This window comes from Cimex lectularius, unplaced genomic scaffold (assembly GCF_000648675.2).
Source record: "Cimex lectularius strain Harlan isolate CLEC.00 unplaced genomic scaffold, Clec_2.1 scaffold2, whole genome shotgun sequence".
NCBI classification, from domain to species: Eukaryota; Metazoa; Arthropoda; class Insecta; order Hemiptera; family Cimicidae; genus Cimex; species Cimex lectularius.
In genome coordinates, this window is record NW_019394219.1 from 6,086,957 (window position 1) to 6,102,213 (window position 15,257).

Here is a 15,257-nt window from a genome sequence, read left to right on the forward strand (position 1 = left end):
CTTTGTTAGGTCTATATAGTAACATATAATATGTAGGTACTGCGGTTTTCTGACTTTGCTGTTGCGGTTTGTAATTTTGGGCGTATTATTGTCGAGGTTTCTTGCCTGCTGTAGTGTTGCCCCTCCAGGTTTGGGTTTTTAAATAGATCCATTTGGCAATTGTTCCTCGCATGTATTTTTAATATCGTAGTTCCAATCTTAAGTGGCGATTTGAGTCAAGTATAAGATTACATGTAAGGCATGGAAGAAGGAGTATCAAAGATAAAAGAGAAAGTGAGTTGTTTTATCAAAGCCACAGCAAACCTTTCCTCGTTTACAGAAAATATACGCATGTAGATGGAGGGAAATGGTATCCCATTCGAACGGCTACCCCTACGGGACAAAACAGAAAGAGAATCGTTAGTCGGAAAGCAGTAGTGAGAATAAGTATTCGCACTGTTTTGCTAAATGTAAAATATAATTTGTTGTTCGGTGACGTGTTTGCTCGTTCATCTTGCTTGGTAAAAGGTAAACCATAGGGAAGCGAGTACGTTGCCCTGCGGTACACCAGTGAGAATTTGGGCAGATGGAGGGGGAAAAGTGTTTGTGGTAATTTGTAAATAAAAGTAGAGAGTAGATGGTACGTACGATGCCTTTGGGCTTTACAGTAGCCTCTGGTGCCCCGGTGGAATGTCCGTACCTGACCTAGGTCCATAGTTATACGTCAGTTCGGAGGAGATAGAATACTGAGAATAATGTGGGGGAGGTATTTTATCTTAAAGGTGGTTCATTAGTAGCTTTTTCACTTATTATAAACAAATTAATGATGACTCTGCAGTGCAAAGGAATTAACAAAGGATGAGGTGGGTTGTGCATAGGACAGTGTTGAATAGGTAGGTTGTAAAAATAAATATTTAAAATTAAAATTTCAGCTGGAGAATCAATCGTTGATAAAAGTCAATGTTTTAATATTTTCAAATGATTTTCTAACAGTGCTTTGTGTCTTGGTTATTTCCAACTCTTTCCTAACTCAGGAAGACGTTATTTTCTTTTGTTCAAACCAGCCGCAAACGCTTTCTACAAACCAATGTCCAACGCTATTAGAAAACGACAGTATAAATAGCAGTTAGAGAAGTTAAAATAAATTTTTGTATTACAAAAAAAAGTCAAACTCGTTAACACCATCAGGTAATGTTTTATTTAATCCTAGATCCAACAAACACACGGTCATTTTCATTTGAAGAATCTCTGGTGTCAACATTTGTACACTGGAGAGTCCCGAGAAGGAAAATTTTGTTCACTTTATTAATTACCGATGAACAAATCAGGTAAACTGAGTCGTCAAATATTGCCTTTGGTTTGCAACTTTCTAACAGAGCGACGTAGAAAACGAAAAAATTAACGAAGAAGAGAAAATCACATTTAATTTCTTTCTTACATCACATTTCGACTTGTTCAACCTATTAGATCCCAGGAATTGTTTATTTGAATTGAATTTTACAAGTGCAATAAATAAAATGCTTGATTCCTAAACGATAGTTTATTTGTTTTTAAGTTATAAAATCCCGTGCGTATGACCTAATTATTGGAAAAATTCAAAATTGTTTATCAAAAGCGATTTTCATCCTCTTTCCCTTTACCGTATTCTCCTCGTTGTTTACAGTTGTACCACAAAACACCCACACACTATAAATATGGTCTCCAGGACCCTCACGGTGATTGAGTGGCCAGGGCGTCCGGCTCGCATATAGAACGCTGTCGGTTCTGGGCTCGAATCCCGGTACAGCCCATGAAATTTTAATTGGTAATAACAAGTAAAAGATATTGAAAAACGGTTTGATACTCAATAGATAGTTGAACGTTAAACCTATATGGCTGGAATAACTTCACTTATCTTCTGTGCATAAAGTGTGTAAAGCCATTTGTACATTGGGTTCGAATTGAGGCTTATGGGCGGACTTCAATTCTGGGATACTACTAAGCAGTCTAACTTAAAGTGAATCCAAAATACTTGTGCACAACAATTTTACACTAAGATGACATCACAAGAACAGCACCATACTTTATGCCCTGAAGCTGAAGATGACCCATATAAATATTGAAACGTCGGCAAAAAAAGAAATGCTCCACCCCTGACTGCTCCTCATTACTTCAGCAAACTAAGGAAAACCTTCAACATCAACCGACTAGCTTCTTAAGGAGCCTTTGGGAAAAAATCCTATCAAACGTCCATAGAATCTAGTTTTTGCCCAAAACTCTCTATTAAAGTGAAATAATAATAAAATAAAAAATAAATAAAAGGAAGAAAAGAAGTTAATGTCATCCTGTATATCATCGTAAAATTAACTGTCTATGAAGACCATTTTTCATAAAAATAAAAATTATAAAAAAATTCATCCCGTGACTCTATTTTTTCAAATCTGGTATGAAATGTATAAAATAAAAATTGTAATTACCTTGAATAAGATGGATGATACCAGATATAATAAGCAGTTTTCGATATTCGATTCGGATGCGTTGCAAAGGTCGGACACAAAAAATCACCCATCTTTCGTAATTGTAATTATTATGAGAAGCATGCCCGGAACTTGACATTGGCAGTGTGGGCGTTTTTAGGTCTAGGCTGGTTGGATGGGAGTGAAAAATGAGTCCCCGCAAACTCTACTTCTGAGTCTTATGCGCTAGATTTCTCGGTAGTGCATAAGCGAAGAGTAATTTCCTTCGGTCGACATTGACCCATTTGGAAGCTCCCGTTCTCCGGTTCGCGCCCGTGATGAGAGCCTGTTATTAGACGATGAGCACCGCGCATAGAGATCAGAAGAGGAAGGTTTGCCACCTTTCCTTGACATTGTTGCGCTAATCATCTCCCAATGATCGGATTCATACTCTTTGCTGTCCGCCCTTGCAGGGTCCTTGCTCAAACTAATCATCTGTATCACCAGTCGTCATCAATTCAACTAAATGTACACTCGCCAAAACCTCGGACTCGCCCACTCGGTTTTAATCAACTCAATTTCTTGCCTAATAAAAAAATTCAGTACCATGATTAATCCTTAAGACTAGGGGAGATAAGGTAATAAGATTTCGAATAGAACGTATACAGGGTGACCTTTTTAATTGGCCCGGCAGAATTTCTCTTGAACCAGTGACGATATCAAAAAATACGACTTTAATATTTTTTAGTCTAGTTTGAAATTTTTACCTTTTTTTAGGGGAAAAATTACACCGGGTACCGCAGACCAAGTTCAACTTCAAAATTTCAAATATGACCCTGTACATCCTGACACATCATTTTAAAGGATCTTTTATGCTGAAAACAACGGTGCAATCGGATTTTAAATTGGTCATACAATGACGAAGTTATGGCAAAAAGTTTGAAAAAAAACACCCAAAAAACAGACATTTGATTTGCTTTGAAATGTGGTTTACTATGAAATGTGGTTAATACATAAATATTAATTACATTTCATGTTCAAACTGTCTGCCTTGTAAAAGTACGAAGACTTTATAACCACTCTTCACGGGTGCTCAGAGCGACAGTCAGGGGAGATGGTTTGACAAGCATTTTCTATCCTTTGCCGCAGTTCTCCAACTGAGGTTGCTGGGTTATGATTGGCGTAGACACTATTTTTTATATGCTCCACAGATAATGTAGATGTAGATGTAATTTCAGGGTATAGTATACTGCGCCCTTTAAGAGCTATTGTATCCCCCGTGCTCTGCCTAAAGCACATCGGTGAGTCCTATTTCATCAAGAAACTTGATTAATAGGCCCGGTTTCAGTGGTTGAAGCTCTTCTATGGTCACATTGTACATCCCAAAACACTTCCTCCTGCGGGCTAATGTAGCTTCGCAGTTTGTTAGTAAGTGTGTTGGTGTCTCTTCTGCTTCCTTGCAGAATCTACATGTGCCATCTTGGATTATTCCAATTTTCTTTAGATGTCCATTTAATCTACAGTGTCCTGTCAGGAATCCTGTTAGGATTCGCAGTCTATTCCTGCTTCCTTTGGCACATTCTGTGATTTCTTTCTTGCCAAAATTGGTTAGAAGATTCTTGGATTGTCTATATCCAATGAGTGAATTCCAAAGTTCACTCATTTTCTTTTTGTCCTTCTGTCTGAGATATTCGTTAATTGGGTGGATTCCTATGCCACAGAAGGGTTCGGGTCTTATCAGCGGTGTGGCAGCCCCTTTCCTTGCAAGGGTGTCCGCTTTCTCGTTGCCTTCTACTCCCATGTGTCCTGGGACCCAGCAGAGGCTGACTTTATTCTGCATACCTAATATATTTAGTTTGGTTTTGCAGTTCAGCACCATCCTTGAACTAATGATACTTGAGCTTAGTGCTTTGATGGCTGCTTGGCTATCTGACATGATAGCTATATTCTTGTTTTTAGATTGAATTGGATACATCTTTCAATTGCGTGAATCTCAGCTTGGAAGATACTGGTGTGTTTTCCCATGGTTTCTGAGTATTTGTTTCCGGGTCCAAATACTCCTGCCCCCGTACCTTCTTGTGTTCTTGATCCATCTGTGTACCAAAGGATGCCATTTTTGAGGGAGTTATTTCCCTTTCTTTCCCATTCCTTTTTGGTGCCCAGATGTATTCGGAATTTTTGGTTAAATTCAAACCTCCTGTTCATGTCATCTCTTGGAGCCATGAGTGATGGATGGTTTTTCCACAGTTTGTTTCTGTCTCTCCATTTCAGTTTTATTCCTGTCAATTGGAGTTAAATCGATTGACAGAAGAGGCCAACTGATCGGGCCATCAGATCCTATCCACTTATCCCGGAAGTTACGATTCAAATAACGTCTCACCTGCAAAGAATTGTGTGCGGAGCACCCATCAAGTTGGAGAATCATTCTTTGTCGTTGCAGAGTAACATCATCTAACAGTGTTGGAGAAACCTTTAAAACCATTTAAATTACTTTCATAGAAAGTAGGCCCAATTAATTTATTGCCATTCAAAACGTTGATACTGTGAACCACGTGATGATGACAAGAGTACATAATTCTCGAATTTTCCTCTGCCCACGTTCGAAAGTTTCAACGGTTTAGAATGCCATTAGAGGTGAACTTGGATTCCTCATTCCATAGGATGTACGGAAGAACGTTTTCCCTATTCTCCCAAATCCACATTTGTGCAAGAAACGTTAGACGCCAATCATAAACAGATTTCCGAAGTCCCTGGAACAGATAAGAGGGATACGGCTTTAAATTGTAAGTCCGGAGTACATCTTTAATTTTATTTTTTGAAAAATCTAAAACCCTTCCGACAACTTTCGGAGAGAGGAAATCGGATTTTCGCGAGCTTACAGTAAAATATTCAGGTCCTTGTCGAAATTACGCTGCAGGTTTTTTTTAAACCACAAATTTGTAATTTTTGAACCAATTTATAATCCAATTGCTTGTTTTCAGAGTAAAAAATTCCTTTAAAATGCTGTGTCAGGATGTATAGGGTCGTATTTGAAATTTTGAAGTTGAACTGGTCCTGAGGTACACTGAATAATTTTTCTCCAAAAAAAAGGTAAAAATTTGAAACTAGACTAAAAATATTAAACACGTTAAGAAATTCAGCCGGGCCATCTAAAACGGATACCCTGTATAAATCTATCAACAAGTAAAAGATCTATTATTAAAATTAATTACAATCCTTTGCGATACTTATTAGCCAACAACTTTTATACCAGATTTGATCAACAATGAGTCACGATTAAATAAAATCATAAAGGGCTTTTTAATCAACCATTTGTTTCCTCGCGTAGGGATCTGTTAGAATTTCATAGGTGAATTCGTTTAATTTTTCACTGTTTTTATGACGGAACATAACGGGTGTTGTCACGCACTGTGTTAAGAAATTCAGACTGCCAGGTGTTTTCTCACCAAAATTTGAAGTGTTGGATCAATTTCTTGTCAGGATGTTGTTGAGTTGATTCTAATTCGGCAGAAAAGAAAAATGGATGATACCGACCAAAGACTGCCAAGATTATCAAGATGCTGTTATGGCATGTGACCAGACAGATCGGCGTAAACTGTCATATTTGATCGATTTTGCATCACATGTTCTCATGTACCTAAGAAATGGCTGTTTTGAGGTGCAAGCAGAGTTGTCACAGTTCCTTTTGGGGTCTGGCGAATGATGAGATTTTAATTTGGTCGTTGCCGATCATTTTGGTCTTCCTATCTTTGCTGTTTTGGTCGACATCTCGCCGCATTGTACACTATCTTCAAAATCCAAGTGGAAACAAGGAAACTCTCCCTGCGTAAGTCATCCTAAGCACCTTCAATTTTCCCAACATCATCAGATGAGTTGAATGCCAATTTTTTGTCTTCACGTTTCACTGCCTTCATAACTCAATATCCCTAGCTGTCGCATATACGATCCTCATACGTTCTGGTTTGTCAGACATGTCGCCCAACACATTGATAGATACCATCATGAGTAAAGTACTCTTCTACTTGAAAGACATTACTAATATGTCGTAATCATTTTGCAAACAACGAAGAATCCGTTATTCGATTTACAACAATGCTTGTTTCATTGGCCAATGATTTATTTGGATTTATTCATCAATTTTTGATGAATTCAATCCTCAAGAAAGGATACAAACGAACTATAAGCGATTCGGAGTATGAGAGTCGTTATTTTACTCATGGTCATACTAGCAAACTTAACCTATTGGGAGTTTTGAAGCCCTTCGATAATGTACGTGGTTTTTAGAATTTTAGTTTTTTTTTTCTTTTGTTGGAATGGACGATATTGTGGGAATTCACCGATTTTACAAGCAATCAGGAATCTTAACAGAATTAATCAATCCTGTTTCAACCACTAAGAGGTATTGTTGACCAAGTGCGATCCAGTGGTTACTAGTGACCGTTAATTTTTGTGAGGTGTCATTAATCATTTAGCAATCAATCAAGATTTTTTATACAATCTTCAGCAATCTTTTATTTCATCTAGCAATATGTATCATTGCTCAAGAAAGGATACAAACGAACTATAAGCGATTCGGAGTATGAGAGTCGTTATTTTACTCATGGTCATATTCTCTGGGAATTAGGACCTCGAAGTGACGATATCCCGATGGAAAATTTCACTTTGCAGATAGGAATGGAATATTTATAACGATGGGTGCATTGTTGAATAACCTACTTTGAAGAACATGATACTTTCTATGTTATCATAAACTTTGCGATCTGATGAACGGCTACTTATACAATAATTAGAGATTGACATTTCAAATATTCGGTGAAGCTTGTTTCTTTCTTAAAAATTAAAAATTTTCAAATATAAATCTTCGATATCAGTAATAGTTATTTGGAATGTAAAAGAGGTAAAGTCAATAACAAGTGATTAACTGGGATGTCGTAATTCGAAGATTTGAAGAAGACCAATGTTTACATTGGTACCGACGTGACTCGGTCTATCCTTAAGGCCGATCACGATATCATGACCCGTTCAACCTTACCCTACTCACTACTCTCCTTCCATCTCTTCAGATCTTTTTTTCCTCAAGAGACCTAGTCGCCTCTGTACTTGACTTACTTGCGTTTCGAATCCCCGACCTGGCATGAGGCCCCAGGCTTGTGTCAAATATGGCAAAATAACGAAATATTAGGAATTCAGATCCGATATTTTCAACAAATATGGATAACATGGATGGACTGGAATCAACTGTAACCCAATCTGTAATCAATCTGCAACCCTTACAAATCTAGTACTTGATGAATTCATGTTTATTTTTGAAAAATAAATGTCTCCAGTCACTTTATTAAACAATATCAAATAAATTAAGTAAAGCTTTTACATTTCTTGCACACAGTGGAGATGTCACAGTTTGCCAACTTTAATCTTACGTGACCTCTGACCACCTGGACAAATAAATATCCGAGTCTGGAAGGCCATCTGCCCGGTGAATCTTTCATTCCTCTGTCTCGCCTCTTTTGAAAAAAGAAAAATAATCAATCCACATCGGTTCATAGTCGGGGGGTCACCACTGGGTAAAAGTTGTGACCTCTTTCCGAAGGCCAATGCCAAGGACTCCGGGTAGAAAAATGTAATCATCATCGTTTTTCATTTTCCAGACACGTCATCATCATTTCAATCATGAATTCTATCCCGGAACTACTCGGATTACCGGCGGATATGGTCATCGTCCCGATTCGTACGCATAACATATAAAAAAAAGTTCCAACTCTAAAATGGCTCATTTTGACCGCGCGCAAAAAACAAGAATTTTTATACAGAAAAAATATGCATCGGATTTAATAGTCAATTATACAGAATTTAAGATCAACTATCTACACTCTTGCAACATTTTAGAAGCAGCAATGGAAGGAAAGAGAATATTGTGATGACGATCAGCAAGCACATATTCTCTTAAAAATTGTCCTCAGAATCAAATTTTTTAAATTGATGATTTTAATCACTGTTAATTTCCTCAATTAAATTTATCATAACTTAATTGTTTTTCTAGCTAGCCTGTTGCGACCTTCCTGGTCTATGTATCAGATGCGTTATTGCAGTTTGCTGTCTTCAGCGGTGGGTTTGTGGCCATGGAGATAACTGGAAACGGCAAAACTAGGTTCATCACCCTCAGACCCAAATAATAAATTTACAAGGTATCAAGTTATAACATTACACGAAGTTGGAACGTCCAATCGTGGTGCAAGAACACAATCTTCTGTCTATCATGTAAAACATATGGAGCGAAACTCTAAAGGAAACAAACTTATGATACGTTGGCACCTAGTGCTTTCGAGATTAGTAGAATAGTACAAATCTTCTATTTTACTGCTAAAGACAGGAGACATTTTACTAACAAGATGTTGTCATTATTCATGATCTGTTATGACCAAACTAAAAGCCTGGAGTCGTCAATAGAAAATTTTTAAAATTAGTTGTTTATTCCTAGCAATCTTATCGTACATAAACTTGAACTAGGGAAAATGGATACACGCTATTAGCTAAAACGAAGATCAACCTTCCATTATTCAATATTGCTACGAAAAGGCGTCATTTCATTCCAGTGTGAAAAACGAGTTCAGCTCAAAAGAACCACTTTAAAAACTAAACATACGAGGAAACGGCCGCGAGAAACAATAGCCCAAGTTCCTTCAAGCACTACTGTGGATGATTCGACTCCTCCAACGATTCATAGTTGAAGTAAGGACATTTACTAACTATAAGGGGAAGATACAAGAAGAAAAACAAAATCAGGACAGTTTTGAAACAGCAACTACCTTTGGGTTAAAGTCTTCTTGTTTCGATTGTCGGGAGGTAAGCAATGTGAAGAGAAATATACAGGAGTGCACTAATTCAAATGTAACTAGAGGTGTCTTTATGATAACGTGTGACAAACACATGCCCTGATTTGTCATTACTAGAGAATAATGACAGGTCACACCTAACCTTACAACGACTATTTTCGCTGCTTGGTATGAGGTGTAAGAATGTACGGCGAGATTAATTTATTCGTAACTTTCCTTCATGAACGGGATTGATCCAAAACAGCGATCAAAAGTGGGACCAGGGTGATCTGAAACGATCTAACTACTCTGCACATACCAAGGAGGAAGTTACTATAGAGCTGTGCCAGTCACGTGGAAGAAAAGTACACAGATTAAACCTAACTCTAGCAATAGACCTAACCTAATCCAAACCTAACCCTAACATAACTTAACCCAAACCATGCGCACTCCCCGATAACACGAAACCAATATCGCGAAAATGCTCCAGGAAAAAATAGTGTATCCTGCCTAAAAACATGCACATGTTAAAATTAACTTTTTCACGTCTTTAGATGCAAATGATTAAATATAGGAATGGGACACCTTAAGACAAATCGTGAAAATCACCTACTCCAATGTTAGCGTTGATGCTGGGATTGCTATAATTAATGGGGTCCGTCTTCACTCGCAGGCTTGTTGAACTACCCAAACGCGATCTACCCAAGGCACTCACTCAACAATTCCTCACTGAAGATGCCGCAATGCCGAAACGCGTTTGAGTAGTTCAACAAACCCACGAGTGAAGATAGACCCAATTAAAGACCCAATGCCAGTTCAGCATTATTCCTGTGTTGTGGACAGTCCGGGATTCAACAGCCATGTGTCATTTCATCCCCAAACCTTACTTATACATTACCACTCTTACACTCATTTCTCCTTAAATAAATTCTTTCCAAATGTTCAATGAATACTCGATATTTCTCCATCAATCTTCACAAACTACTCAAGTAATCTAGAGATCCTCTCAAACCAGACATTTACGCTAAAAAATACACTCATAATAAATTTAACATACTCAACAAAAAACAACTAATTTATACAAATAAGTGGAAGTAGAACACTCCAGTAACCTTAAAAAATAAGAACAATGTACTCAATAGTCGCTGATGTGTTGAAGCATAATTATTCCTACTCGCTCTCTACAAGGAGCTAAGGAATGTCACATTTTAATTACATGAGGCTCATCGGGCAGTTTGACTCTACATGCAGACTCATACGAGAACTTTGCCCTGAAAATAAACGTCTGTGTGTCCACCATATATTTTGAGTCGTGTAAGTTCGACATAACCCATTACTAAATAATAAAGAATATTTTCTGGTAAAGGTTGGAATCGTAAATTAGATCTTTTAGCAAAATAAGGACACAGATCTAACGTTATTTAACGTTTAACATTTGTTTAATTATATAAAGTACGAAGAAGGAAGTGCAGAGAAAACTACGTGTCTTATGGACTTTCGCCGGCCTCAATCTGAATACTATAGCTCAATCAATTACTCACGCTATCAATCAAATAGGCAAAACGAGAGGGTTTTTTCTCATCCGTGACGTACACATATCGACAAATGCCAGTTCGAGACCTAGCATCGAACGATAAAATTAAATATACGATGGCTATTTAAATGGACGCTGAAGAACAGCAGTTAAAAAGGTCCTTGACGGGTCAAAAAATAAGTGTCCACTGAAAGAATTCGTGACTTGGCTCTTGCGACAGACCGAGAACGTGACTCCACCGATTTCTCATCGTTGTTACCAAAAAATCTTTTCCGATCACATTCCACTAGGCTAATACTGACAAACCAATCGAGGTGGATGGCCGGAGTTACAAGAACAATAAATAGCATTTAAAAAAATGTTGGACTTTTAAAGCAATTTATGGTTGTTAAAGGGAAAATCGATGATTTCTTTGTTACTGTGGGAGCTCTGCTGTGATGAACCTAAAGATTGGTTAATTTTGGTCTGGCCCCTATGAGCAAACAAAAAAGGAACACAAAAATTGAAAAAGGATGACGACATAAATCCAATACTAAATATTAAAAATAGACTTTTGAAACCAAACCAACAGAGATGCAAAGGAACAAATAATTAATATTTTAATTGAATCCCATCATTTTGGTATGCCCATCCTCGCCGTGCTCGTTTTCGCCATTACGACTCACCCTGCTTATAACCCAAACTAACGACTGGAGATTGCTAAAAGCCAAAACGCGGCTTACAGACCGAAACAGGAAATATAGGATGACTAAAAAGACCACAACTAGCCAAACTACAGGTACATCACCCTGCACAATAATGAGGCTGGTAAACATAACTAACATCAACAAAGACGCAAAAACGCTACCAAAAATAATGAAATAAAAAAAATTTAACAAGAAAAAAAAGTTTATCTAAAGAAGAACAAGAATTCTTGGCACCTTGCTGCCAACCAAATAGTAAAAAAAGTATACATATATAAAAAATGTAGAAAAAACTTACAAAAATATGTAAAACACAACGACGAAAAACATATCAAGATATAAATAGATAAAGACAGAAAATCACACAACATTGAAAAAGAAACAATTTTATCTAAAGAACTATAAGAATCTTGAATCTAGCTGCAAACCAAATAGGTAAAAAATAGCCAAAACGAATCTCCAAACGACGAAAAACACGTCAAAATATACATAGATAAAGACATTAAAACAAACAATACTTAACAAAGAAAAAAAGTTTATCTAAAGAACTATAAGAATCTTGACACATAGCTACAAACCAAAAAGGTAAAAAATAGCCAAAACAAACCACAAAAGGACGAAGAGCTTATCAAAACATACATACATAAAGACATTAAAACAAATAATACTTAACAAGGAAAAAAGGTTTATCTAAAGAACTATAAGAATCTTGACACATAGCAACAAACCAAATAGGTAAAAAATAGCCAAAACAAATCTCCAAACGAAGAAAAGCACATCAAACTAGTTATAGATACAGGCATTAAAACAAATAATACTGAACAAGAAGAAAAAGTGTATGTAAAGAACGATACAAATTTTTGCCACCAACAGAAATAAGAAAAGAAATAGCCTGCCACAAAACGGCGCATACAACTTTGAAAAATACAACTAAAATAGTTAAAGACATAAAATCGAACAACACTGGACAAGAAGAAAACGTTTACCTAAAGAACTTGACATCGAGCTGCCTACCAAATTGAAAAAAGTAAGAAGAAAAATCTACTAGCCTACCCCAAAACGGCTCAAAGAACGTACAAAAAAACACCTAAAGGTAGATAAAGATATAAAATAAAACAACACAAAACAAGTAGAAAACATTTTTTTAAAGAAGACTGAGAACTCTTGACACCTAGCTGTCAACAAAAGAGAATAAAATATTTAAAAAAAAATAGAATAGTCTACCCCAAAATACCGAAAACAATGTCCAAAAACAGATTAAAAGATAGATAAAGACATACAACCAGAAAACACTCAACTAGAAGAAAATGTTTATCTAAAGAAGACAAAAGACTCTTGACACCTAACTGTCAACAAAATTAAAAGTTAAAAAATAAAAAATTGAGTAGTTTGCCACAAAACGACGCAAATAATGTAGAAAGACACATCAAAATATACACGGATAAAGACATGGAATCAAAAAACATTTAAAAAAAAAATTTGTTGTTGAAGAACAATATGAACTCTTACCAAAATACTCTACCACAAAACAAGTCAAACAACGAAGAAAAACGACATCAAAATAACTGCATAATTCACTTACTGGGACCGTCTACATTCTCGGCTTTCTACATCACATTCAATAAAGACGATATAAAAAAAATAGAACACAGCCCAAAAAAAAATCAAACAATACTGAACAAAACAGCCAACTTTCATGTATAAAACAAAACTAACGCATAAGACGAAAACAACGAAAAACATTTACCAACACAACAAATGAAACTATTGATCCCACAAACAACAAAAATAAACATATAAAAATAGATAAATAGAAGTGTTTGCCTTTAATAAAATTCAAATATAAAAAAATATTCCAATTTTTTGGCCAGGCAGAATTAAACCTGTAAAATTCGACTGGCAAAAGAGATTATTTTTATAATTTTTTGTGTTAAGCAGCATTAAACTCATTTGATATCTAACTGACAATAAAGATAACAGTTCTACAACTAGTAATAAACGTATTTTAATTAAGATTTAACAGCATTTTGTTTTAAAGTTTATAACACGAAGCTCTAATCGGCGGAGAAATGATTAATCGACGATCGAAGCAGGAGAAATGAGATTTCTCCCTAATCATTGCTAGGCAGATACAGCATAGGACGTTGATGGAAATGACCTTTGGATTTAAGTGGGGACGCCACAGATCGCGAGAAGACAATGGACCCGGAACGCGCGTGATGGATCTTCTTGCGTAATAATAATTTAAGGAAAAAACCAACAACCACTTCAGTTTGTCAACGTCTGATGGTGGTTTTTGGAAAATGTTCGAAGAACGGGCGAAAAACTAAATGTAACGAGCTGTCATATCTGCTCTATTCTAAGCCCAACTGACGATTCTCACGGGTCATTCCGTTGCCCAAATAATGAATTGTTCATTTGGATTTCTCATAAGTTACATCACAAAGATGGTGTGAAAGTTCGCACAGATACGCAACTCCGTTCTTCCCCTGACTGGCACATATGCCCGTACGCTCCCGATAATCGTCGTTCGGTCTTTTCAACCTTGTCAGACTGTATGCACGACTAGCATCTTGTACATTAGAATAGTTCAGTTTTGCGCAAGGCATTTTACGAAACATTGAGGAGGTTAGAGAATTGAATAACTCCTGGTCATTGTTCTTATATATAAAAAAAACCGCTGCTTAGAATTGAAACCATAATAGGTGATGAAACATTAATTTCCAATAAGTCTAATTATAATATAATTAACCAAAATAATGAACAACATCATCAACCAACTGACATTTTTAAGGTGTAGGGGGTTGAATAAGGATGAAAAAACATAAGTATAATTACAATTAATTAAGGTTTTTAGTTGAGATGACAAAATGCTCATCATCAAGCACGAGCGGGATTCGAACCCACGATCTTCGGCTAGATACGCCGCTGCTCTACCACTTGAGCTATCGTGACCTCGATCCACTCGGACATCAACTTCCTATCTCAACCCCACCTTATGAGTTTTCCCTCCTTTTTGCCATTTTTCAATTAATTAATTGTAATGATTTAATTGGTCAAGCGTACCACGAAATTAGTGAATTTAAAGAATTAATATGAAGTACACTTCACTAAAGCTCTCCGTCGCCATTTCAATTGTCGTCGAGAATCCAAACCGATTGCACGACATTTGAAAAATGGCAAAAAGGAGGGAAAACTCATAAGGTGGGGTTGAGGTAGGAAGTTGATGTCCGAGTGGATCGAGGTCACGATAGCTCAAGTGGTAGAGCAGCAGCGTATCTAGCCGAAGATCGTGGGTTCGAATCCCGCTCGTGCCTTTGACTTTTTTTCATCTCAACTAAAAACCTTAATTAATTGTAATGATTTAATTGGTCAAGCGGACCACGAAATTAGTGAACGTAAGTATAATAATGATAAGATGATGATCGACTGCCCGACAGGTCTTTTCATGTTGTCTTCCATATCAACGACGAAAAAGACATGCTCATCTATAGACCACGTCATTAATCTAAATATAATACATGCACGATTTTTAGACAAAGCCCAACTATCGTCCAGCAAAACGTCGTGTGTTTATGTTAACAGTATAATTGGTTCATGTTTCAATCTAAAGCGAAACTTTTCAATCAAAAAAGCATGGACACGTACCCTGAAGTATATTATCTCGTATTAACTAAATTAGGTGGGAATCGTGAAGAGGATTCAGCTTCAACTTCCAGCTGTGGAAATGGCAGCGACGACTTCGTAACCGTGCAGCAAAACGCAGACGTACAGAGCCTGCTCCAAGTTGCAGTGGAAACCTCATACACGTATG